The sequence below is a fragment of the Procambarus clarkii genome, chromosome 38 (assembly GCF_040958095.1).
Source record: "Procambarus clarkii isolate CNS0578487 chromosome 38, FALCON_Pclarkii_2.0, whole genome shotgun sequence".
Taxonomy (NCBI): Eukaryota; Metazoa; Arthropoda; class Malacostraca; order Decapoda; family Cambaridae; genus Procambarus; species Procambarus clarkii.
This window is the reverse complement of record NC_091187.1, coordinates 23826376-23837436: the sequence shown is the minus strand read 5'-3', so window position 1 is coordinate 23837436 and position 11061 is coordinate 23826376.

Below are 11061 nucleotides of genomic sequence, written 5' to 3'. Positions count from 1 at the left end.
TGGTAAAAATAAAACAGCCATAAACATTCTTCAGCATGCAATAATATCATCAAATCCTTAATAAGCACAGACAATCTCTTAAACACATAAATTAATAAATAGGGTATCACAAAATAGTCTTTCCTTAAGAATTAACTAAGTAATAAGCTAAATAAACAATATCCATCGACTTAACTTCAGTACATGTCTCCTCCCATGCAGCTCACCCCATGCGTCTCCCTAGCCTCCCGCCATCACAGCAGGCGTTCTACCAAAACATCAACTAAGCATCCACATGAACTCTTGTGAAACTCTACTAACAAAGTGTAATACTAAGAACATTATAATCAGTAATCTTAAGAATATATAATACTGTTACACTAATCACACGAATTTATTACACTCAATAACAGGAAATAATCAAGGTTGAAATATAAGCGCTAGCTTGACAACGAGCCGCACTCTGGGCACATCTATATATGATTATCCCCCGCAAGGAGAAACCACACTCTCTCCAACAAGAATTAATTTGCACTAGCCTATCAAAATATAATGCAACTCAGGCACACTACAGCATGCTACAATATACATCATACAATATTATATAAATCATACAATATTAAATGGAACACAAATGGATGCTATACTAATAATAGAACAGAACAGAGAAAGTATTAATTGCTATACATCGTTATCATGATAATGTTAGAATCAATGCTAGATTCGTACCAAAGATCACGTGGTCTACAGTGTTTAAACTGTTCAGTTAAACGTCTACAAAGATAGTCATGGCTCGCAATCACACGTCCACAGCAGTGAACGTCAGGGACTGGCAGACGCGATATCAGCAGGCTCTAGTGTTCAAACACGCCTACATTAAGTATTCATTTTAGTGTGATGCATCATTCTAGATTATGCATTTGTAGGTAGCCTGTTGTTAGGTTGTGTGAAGACCACTAATACAATGTTAGTTTCTTTCAGTTTTAATTCCAATTTCAGTGAATATTGGAAGGATTTATAGCCTAGTCAAATGCTACTCGAATTTCCCTGATTACAGCGTGTAGACGAGGATGAACCAAGTATTCTTTCCTTCACCTACGATGTTCATCACTGGTGTTTCTTCCTCTTTGGGACGTTGTGACCATGACGATGAGTAGCGAAACGGACTTAATGAAGTCGTCTTACAGCTAAAACAAAATCTTGTTTCGTAGAAAATTTGACTAACGCCATTATTAATTTCTATATATGTTTCCATATATGATGATCAAGAGGAATAATATAAAGCAATAATTTATTGCTCAGTACTCAATAAGTTTGCATTTATTATTTCTTAGGATTTAATAATCTTTCAATATATTGATTATTTAATATTTCATGATTCCTTTAGAATGTACGTTCTAGTTAAGATTCTATTATTTTACTAACTTTATTAATGAATTGATGACGAACCACACTGGTTCCTAGACATATATGAACTTCTAGAAATACCCCCAATGTTGATATTTGAGGCTTTTAACTTTAATAAATTAATAATACAGTCCATTCATTTTCTTTAAGTGATTGTTAAATAATTTAAGATACATACACACTGGTTTTATAGTGTCAGTCTTAAAATCCCTTTAATTGTTTTCCCTCTTTTCTCAAAAGTGGGTGGTCCTTCGATTATATTAATTTTCTTAATTAAATAATTCCATATTTGAGTCAAAGCCCCAGATACCCAACATTAGGCCTGATTAGAAGGGTTAGGTTAGGTACTTTGGTTAGGTTAGCTGGTAAGGTTTTGTTGGCCATTATTGGTATTTGCTGTACGTGGGTGAAGAATTTAGAAAGGTACGATTCGAGAAGAGGACGTAAACGAAGCACTGCTCGAGAACAAGTCATACATCTCAATTATTACGTAAATAAAATATATAATTTCTTTATATAAAAATATATATAATATATATTTTTTTATAAATATACCTTTACCTGCAATTTGTTGTTTATGAATTTATAGAATAGACCTGGTTCTGTTTTACATTTGTCTGCAATCCCTTTTTCAAAATTTCTTTCTGCCTCTCTCATCACTGCTGTGTAGTTGTTTCTCGCATCTTTGTATCGCTGGTATGTTTGAGGGTTTGGCCTTTTCCTGTATTGATGCCATTTCTGGCCCTCTTTTATTTATTTATTTATTTATTTATTTATGCATATACAAGAATGTACATAAGGAATGTGAGGATACAAATATGGTAATTACAGTCTTGTAAAGCCACTAGCACGCGCAGCGTTTCGGGCAGGTCCTTAATCTAAGAAAATTTTAAGGAGGTAAATACTTGCAAAATTTATAGACAAAAAATGATAACAGATTACATGGAATGAAAAAAAAAGATGAGAGAAAATTATAGGTGCAGTATATTAAAGCACATAGGTAGCTATGATTGATTGCAATGACAGCTTAAAATGGTAGTTGACAACAAATTGGTAGGCACAATTTCTTGCAATTTCTGTTGAACCAATCCTGTTTCCTAATTCTGCATCTCTGTTTTGGTATAATTTTTTTTTTGCCTTTATCATATATTTCACAAAACTTGACATACATCTCATTCCCTTCCTTGCCTAGCAACAAGTCTGTCCAATTATACTCACTAAAATTTTTTCTAAGTTTGCCATAATGTCCTCTCCTAAAGTCAGGTTTTTCAATTGCTTCAACCTTCTTATTTTCTTCCAGATTATAACGCATTGCATACTTTATTCCCAAAAAGACCTGGTCACTTTTACCCCAAGGGAAGAAGTTACTGAATGTCAAATATTTCTTCCTCCTTCCTGGTAAATATCAAATTTAGCATGGAGGGAACGTCTCCTTCCCTCATCCTCGTAGCTTGTTTAACATGTTGATACAAGAATGTTTCCAGGATGAGGTCTACAAATTTACAGGTCCAAAAATCTTCTGTTTTAGCTTCATATGCTTCCCAGTCTATGGATGTCAAGTTGAAGTCGCCGACTATCAACAGTCGTGATCTATCGTTATCAGCTCTCGCTATGATCTCTCTCATTATTGTTTTAAGACCTTCTCGTTTACTATCTAGCGCCTCCTTTGACCATGTGCTGCTTGGCGGTGGACTATATGCATTTATGATCATTAGTTTATCATCCTCATGGCAGATCTCTAGTGATAATATGTCAACTTCTTGTGGATTGGCAGTCACTATTTCGTTCACCTTTAGGTGTTCTTTCACCAGCACAGCAACGCCACCGCCATCCTAATTTTCCTATCCCGTCTCCAAATTGAGTATCCCCTTGGGAATATGACCTCATTTATAATAACTTCTTCAAGTTTTGTCTCCATGAGTGCAACAATGTCTGATGTCTGCAGCTGTATTACATCGCTTAACTCCAGTATCTTCAATCTTACTCCATCTATGTTGGTGTATGCAATCTTCAGGAACTTTTTCCCCCTCTTCTTATTTTTCACTCCCCCTCTCTCTAATGATTTTGTTGGTTTGCCTTTTTGTACCACTTTACTGGTCTGCCTACCCCTATCACTTTGTAGAAAAAGGAATTGAATTCTTCTTCATTCCTGCTCTTATTTAAACGTTTTGCCTCGGCGAGGTTCAGTTTCAGCTTCTCCCTATATTCTTTTGAAAGATCTCGTCTTAACGACCACACTTTCCCATCCTCATCACTTTGTAATTTTCTAGCATTCCTTAGTACTTCTTCCATCTGTTTGGCACCATTTAGGGTGATCCTCAAAGGTCGATCTTTCCCTTTTACATATCTGCCTATTCTCCTGTAGTCGCACACATTCTCTATGGTTGTAAGACTTTCCACGAGGCCAACAATTTTATCTACTACTTTTGCTTCTTCTACAGCTCTTTCTTACCTAGATGTGTGTGTGTGTGTATGTGTGTGTGTGTGTGTGTGTGTGTGTGTGTGTGTGTGTGTGTGTGTGTGTGTGTGTGTGTGTGTGTGTGTGTGTGTGTGTGTGTGTGTTTGTGTGTGTGTGTGTGTGTGTGTGTGTGTGTGTGTGTGTGTGTGTGTGTGTGTGTGTGTGTGTGTGTGTGTGTGTGTGTGTGTGTGTGTGTGTGTGTGTGTGTGTGTGTGTGTGTGTGTGTGTGTGTGTGTGTGTGTGTGTGTGTGTGTGTGTGTGTGTGTGTGTGTGTGTGTGTGTGTGTGTGTGTGTGTGTGTGTGTGTTTGTGTGTGTGTGTGTGTGTGTGTGTGTGTGTGTGTGTGTGTGTGTGTGTGTGTGTGTGTGTGTGTGTGTGTGTGTGTGTGTGTGTGTGTGTGTGTGTGCGCGCGCATGTACGCTCGCTTGTGCTGTATGTCGTGTCTGGTACACAGCACGAAATACATACGAGCAAGAAAAGTGGTATATGTGAGAGTGGTTGTGGCGGCCCAGCATCCAGAGAGTAACGACCCTAGGCACATCTCACATCTCCTGATGCCAGCATCCTCCACTAGTCCGCTCCTCCACGTCATTGTACCGGATATTATTCCCAATTACGGACAAATTAATTTAACATAACAAGATTCAGTCTGTATGAAGGTAATGTCTACTCACCCATAGTTATTACTACCCCTTTTCTCTTAACTTAGAGCAGACTTGCCATCCTTATAAGGAAGAATGTTTCAAGATGACGCTGTGAGGTTCTTTTTGGTGTGGTCAGGGAAATGCAGCATCTGCACTCTGGCTCTTTTATTTAATGTTGCTGGTGTCTGCGTCCTGGACAAGCATCCCTACTGCTAAGACACTGTGAACGGAGATGCTCCATCTCGTTGCTAAGGGCAACGCTCTTAAATGGCATTCCCAGTTATGGCACTCGTTATACCCAGTCTGATTTCAAGGGACAATTCCCGGCCATGTTGGTAGAAAATGTCTCCCGTAGGGTGACTATGGAAACTTCCCCGTCTCTCTGCTAGGAAGACTCCCCAGTCTCACAGCTAAGGAAACCCCCCAATCTCATTGCTAGGGAAACTCTCCGTCTCTTTGCTAGGAAGACTCCCCTGTCACGTTGTTAGTGAAACTGCTAGTCTCGGTGCTAGGGGAACAATCCCCCCCCACTCGTCTCTTTGCTAGGCGAACAACCTCCCCCCCTCGTCTTTTTGCCAGGGGGGAACACCCCTTCATCTTGTTGCTAGGATAACTCCCCCTCGTCTTATGGCTAGGGAAAGCCCCTAGTCTCGTTGCTAGGTAACTTCATCGTCTTGTTGCTAGGGAAACTCCCTAGTCGTATTGCTAGAGAAACCCCCTAGTCTCGTTGTTATGGAAACTCCCTAGTCTCGTTGCTATGAAACTTCATAGTCACGTTGAAATGGAAACTCCCTAGTCTTGTTTCTATGGAAACTCCCTAGCCTCGTTGCTAGGAAAATGATCTCGTCTCGTTGCTAGGGAAACTCCCTCGTCTTATTGCTAGGGAAACTCACTCGTTTCGTTGCTAGGGAAAATCTCTCGTCTCGTTGCAAGGGAAACTCTCTCGTTTCGTTGCTAGGGGAAAATCTCTCGTGTCGTTGCTAGAGAAACCCCCTGGTATCGTTGGTAAAGAAACTCCCTGGTCTCGTTGCTAGAGAAACCCCCTGGTATCGTTGGTAAAGAAACTCCCTGGTCTCGTTGCTAGAGAAACCCCCTGGTATCGTTGCTAGAGAAACTCCCTGGTATCGTTGCTAGAGAAACCCCCTGGTATCGTTGCTAGAGAAACTCCCTGGTATCGTTGCTAGAGAAACTCCCTGGTATCGTTGCTAGAGAAACTCCCTGGTATCGTTGCTAGAGAAACTCCCTGGTATCGTTGCTAGAGAAACTCCCTGGTATCGTTGCTAGAGAAACTCCCTGGTATCGTTGCTAGAGAAACTCCCTGGTATCGTTGCTAGAGAAACTCCCTGGTATCGTTGCTAGAGAAACTCCCTGGTATCGTTGCTAGAGAAACTCCCTGGTATCGTTGCTAGGGAAACAGAGTGATCAGTAGTAACTATCATCGAGGTGATAGTTATTACCACCTGATCCCAGGTGTTGTACCGCAACCCGTTCTTGTGATTTGCCACAACGTACAAATTACGAAGATCTAACCTAACCAGAGAAGTACTAACCCAAGTGCCCACCTATCCTAACCAGTGGATGCGCATAAATTGAGGATATTTGTGAGCTGTTACTGTTCATAGTACTTGGTAATTTGAAAGTTGAGGGACCATAACGTACAAAATTAACAGCTTATCGCTGTTAGTCTCGCTGTCCGGAAGTCTTTTGTCAACCAAATGCCTTCCTTTTGGTCCAGTCTGCCATTATTTGGGTTCCATATATCCTGTCGCCCTTCACTAAATCCTGTTATCCTTCACTGTATCCTGTTATCCTTCCCTATATCCGGCCCAACCGCTTGAGCTGGACGATAGAGCGACGGTCTCGCTTAGGTTCCAAAAATGCAATAAATGAAAACTCGTTCGATTTCAATCAAACTTTTTTGACAAGTCCTATATGAAAAGTGTTTCATCTGGTCCAAGTTTCAGCATCGTAGCATAAATAGGAAGGGAGGAAAAAAATATTGAAGTAGTTGTAGAAAATTATTCCAAAATGGTCAAAATCGATTATCAAACAAAAGTGTCAACTGAAGTCATAGCTATGACTCTTTGCTATCACAATAGCATATATTAAACAAATATTATAATTAGTTTAATTGGAAAAAAAATTTAAGAAAAAAAAATGTATTTTTTTTTTATTTTTTTTTTGGGGGGGGGGGCGATTTGCATCAAATTTACACACCTGATTGTCCGTAAGCCTATCTGTAAGGATGCCAATTTTGGGGAAAATTAGTTGATGTCAACCTCAGCCACAGATTTTAGAACCTTAGACTTTATTCTTTATGTTTTTTTTTTCAATTGACACAAATGTTTACAAAACTGATATATTTTTTATTCAATTTACATGAAACTTACACAGTATATGTGGAGGGCATCTCTCTACATTGGTGAGATTTCATTTTTCTCTAAGTTCATTTATTGATTTTATAATAGCAATAAACATGCCATATTTGCATAATTTTTGGGGGGAACTTTGAACATTTGTATTAGGAAAACTAAAGATGTTTTGGATTTCTCTATCTCAAGGTCCTTTATTATATGCTAATGTGTCAGAAAATTGTCACAGAATAATTATATCTTAAACGTGTGTTCTGAAGTGTAGACTTGAAAATGTGTAAAAAACGTTGAAAAAAATAAAAAAACAAAAAAATCTCCCTCTCTATTTACGCTGCAGTACTGTAACTTGGGACAATTAAAGCACTTTTCATATACAACTAGTCAAATAATATTGGTTGACATTGAACAACTTTTCCAACACCAACCTTATGCCCCCTTAATGCAGGTCGGCGTTCAATCCACGACCTTCCATGTGAAAAACACTTTACACTCAACTTACAACTGATGAAGTATGAATTGAAAACCAAACAACACACCAGAAGATGAAGAGCCGACAACGTTTCGACCCGTCCTGGTCCATTATCAAGTCGACTCTGATATTAGGGAATCTTATTTATAAATTTTTATATGAATATACCTTTTTATATAAAGATATATTCATATAAAAGATAATAGGAAGGATAAGAAACTTAGATGATTGTCATGCCCTTCAAGATGACCTGGACAAAATAAGTATATGGAGCACCACTTGGCAAATGGAATTTAATGTTAATAAATGCCATGTTATGGAATGTGGAACAGGAGAATATAGACCTCACCCAACCTATATATTATGTGAGAAATCTTTAAAGAATTCTGATAAAGAAAGAGATCTAGGGGTTATCTTGAGGTTATCTTGAGATGATTTCGGGGCTTTTTAGTGTCCCTGCGGCCCGGTCCTCGACCAGGCCTGCACCCCCAGGAAGCAGCCCGTGACAGCTGACTAACACCCAGGTACCTATTTTACTTCTAGGTAACAGGGGCATAGGGTGAAAGAAACTCTGCCCATTGTTTCTCGCCGGCGCCTGGGATCGAACCCAGGACCACAGGATCACAAGTGCAGCGTGCTGTCCGCTCGGCCGACCGGCTCCCTTCCAAGGGTGGTTCTAGATAGAAAACTATCACCTGAGGACCACATAAAGAATATTGTGCGAGGAGCCTATACCACGCTTACTAACTTCAGAATTGCTTTTAAATTCATGGATGGCGATATACTAAAGAAATTGTTCTCGACTTTTGTTAGGCCAAAGCTAGAATATGCAGCAGTTGTGTGGTGCCCATATCTTAAGAAGCACATCAACAAACTGGAAAAGGTGCAAAGACATGCTACTAAGTGGCTCCCAGAACTGAAGGGCAAGAGCTACGAGGAAAGGTTAGAGGCATTAAGTATGCCAAAATTAGAAGACAGAAGAAAAAGAGGTAATATGATCACTACATACAAAATAGTAACTGGAATTGATAAAATCGATAGGGAAGATTTCCTGAGACCTGGAACTTTAAGAACAAGAGGTCATAGATATAAACTAGCTAAACACAGATGCCGAAGAAATATAATAAAATTAACTTTCGCAAACATAGTGGTAGACGGTTGGAACAAGTTAGGTGAGAAGGTGGTGGAGGCCAAGACCGTCAGTAGTTTCAAAGTGTTATATGACAAAGAGTGCTGGGAAGATGGGACACCACGAGCGTAGATCTCATCCTGTAACTACACTTAGGTAATTACACGCACATGCATACGCAAGTACACACTTAGTCAGGGTAGGAGGGTCTTAACACCTTGTGGCAAAGGTGATAAGGTCATAAACCCTCTTACTCCATCCCTTCCTCTTACCCCCCCTATATCTCAATCTCCCAAAACACTCCCACCCCCACTCCCACTCTCCCCTACCACTGACCACCCATGCACACACACACACACACACACACACACACAGGTGGCCTGTTACATACCATAGAGGAGGAACTTTAATGTTTCCTATCCACAGCTCGAGCTGGGAATTCATTTTTTATGCTGTCCTCAGGGCTGTACACAACCATTTCCGTCCCCTTTACCCATTCATCCGATCGTGTTACAGTGGGGACTCTAAGCTTCTTTTAAATAGAGTGGTAGACGGTTGGAACAAGTTAAGTGAGAAGGTGGTGGAGGCCAAGACCGTCAGTAGTTTCAAAGCGTTATATGACAAAGAGTGCTGGGAAGACGGGACACCACGAGTGTAGCTCTCATCCTGTAACTGCACTTAGGTAATTACACTTAGGTAATTACACACACACACACAGGCGAAACTTCGAACAGGCGAGGACAGGCATACAGAGAATGACAGAGAGGTGTGTGAAGAACTCAACAAGAGGTTCCAGGAGATCTTCACAATAGAAGGTGAGGTCACTGTGCTAGGAGAAAGGGAGGTAAACCAGGCGGCCTTGGAAGAGTTCGAAATTACGAGAGAGGAGGTCAAGAGACACCTGCTTGATCTGGATGTTAGAAAGGCTGTTGGTCCAGATGGGATTTCACCATGGATACTGAAAGAGTATGCAGAGGCACTTTGCTTGCCACTCTCCATAGTGTATAGTAAGTCACTGGAGACGGGAGACCTACCAGAAATATGGAAGACGGCGAATGTGGTCCCAATATACAAAAAGGGGGACAGGCAAGAGGCACTGAACTACAGGCCAGTGTCTTTGACTTGTATACCATGCAAGGTGATGGAGAAGATCGTGAGAAAAAACCTGGTAACACATCTGGAGAGCAGGGACTTCGTGACAAATCGCCAACATGGGTTCAGGGAGGGTAAATCTTGCCTTATAGGCTTGATAGAATTCTACGATCAGGTGACAAAGATTAAGCAAGAAAGAGAGGGCTGGGCGGACTGCATTTTCTTGGATTGTCGGAAAGCCTTTGACACAGTACCCATAAGAGGCTAGTACATAAGCTGGAGAGACAGGCAGGTGTAGCTGGTAAAGTGCTCCAGTGGATAAGAGAGTATCTAAGCAATAGGAAGCAGAGAGTTACGGTGAGGGGTGAGACCTCCGATTGGCGTGAAGTCACCAGTGGAGTCCCACAGGGCTCTGTACTCGGTCCTATCTTGTTTCTGATATATGTAAATGATCTCCCGGAGGGTATCGCTTCATTTCTCTCAATGTTTGCGGACGATGCTAAAATTATGAGAAGGATTAAAACAGAAGAGGACTGTTTGAGGCTTCAAGAAGACCTAGACAAGCTGAAGGAATGGTCGAACAAATGGTTGTTAGAGTTTAACCCAACCAAATGTAATGTAATGAAGATAGGTGTAGGGAGCAGGAGGCCAGATACAAGGTATCATCTGGGAGAGGAAATTCTTCAGGAGTCAGAGAAGGAAAAAGACTTGGGGGTTGATATCACGCCAGACCTGTCTCCTGCAGCACATATCAAGCGGATAACATCAGCGGCATATGCCAGGCTGGCCAACATACGAACGGCATTCAGAAACTTGTGTAAAGAATCATTCAGAACTTTGTATACCACATATGTCAGGCCAATCCTGGAGTATGCAGCCCCAGCATGGAGTCCATATCTAGTCAAGGATAAGACTAAACTGGAAAAGGTTCAAAGGTTTGCCACCAGACTAGTACCCGAGCTGAGAGGTATGAGCTACGAGGAGAGACTACGGGAATTAAACCTCACTTCGCTGGAAGACAGAAGAGTTAGGGGGGACATGATCACCACATTCAAGATTCTGAAGGGGATTGATAGGGTAGATAAAGACAGTCTATTTAACACAAGGGGAACACGCACAAGGGGACACAGGTGGAAACTGAGTGCCCAAATGAGCCACAGAGATATTAGAAAGAACTTTTTTAGTGTCAGAGTGGTTGACAAATGGAATGCATTAGGGGGTGATGTGGTGGAGGCTGACTCCATACACAGTTTCAAGTGTAGATATGACAGAGCCCGATAGGCTCAGGAATCTGTACACCTGTTGATTGACGGTTGAGAGGCGGGACCAAAGAGCCAGAGCTCAACCCCCGCAAACACAACTAGGCGAGTACACACATCGCCAACATGGGTTCAGGGAGGATAAATCTTGCCTAACTGGCTTAATAGAATTCTACGACCAGGTGACAAAGATTAAGCAAGAAAGAGAGGGCTGGGCGGACTGCATTTTCTTGGATTGTCGGAAAGCCTTTGA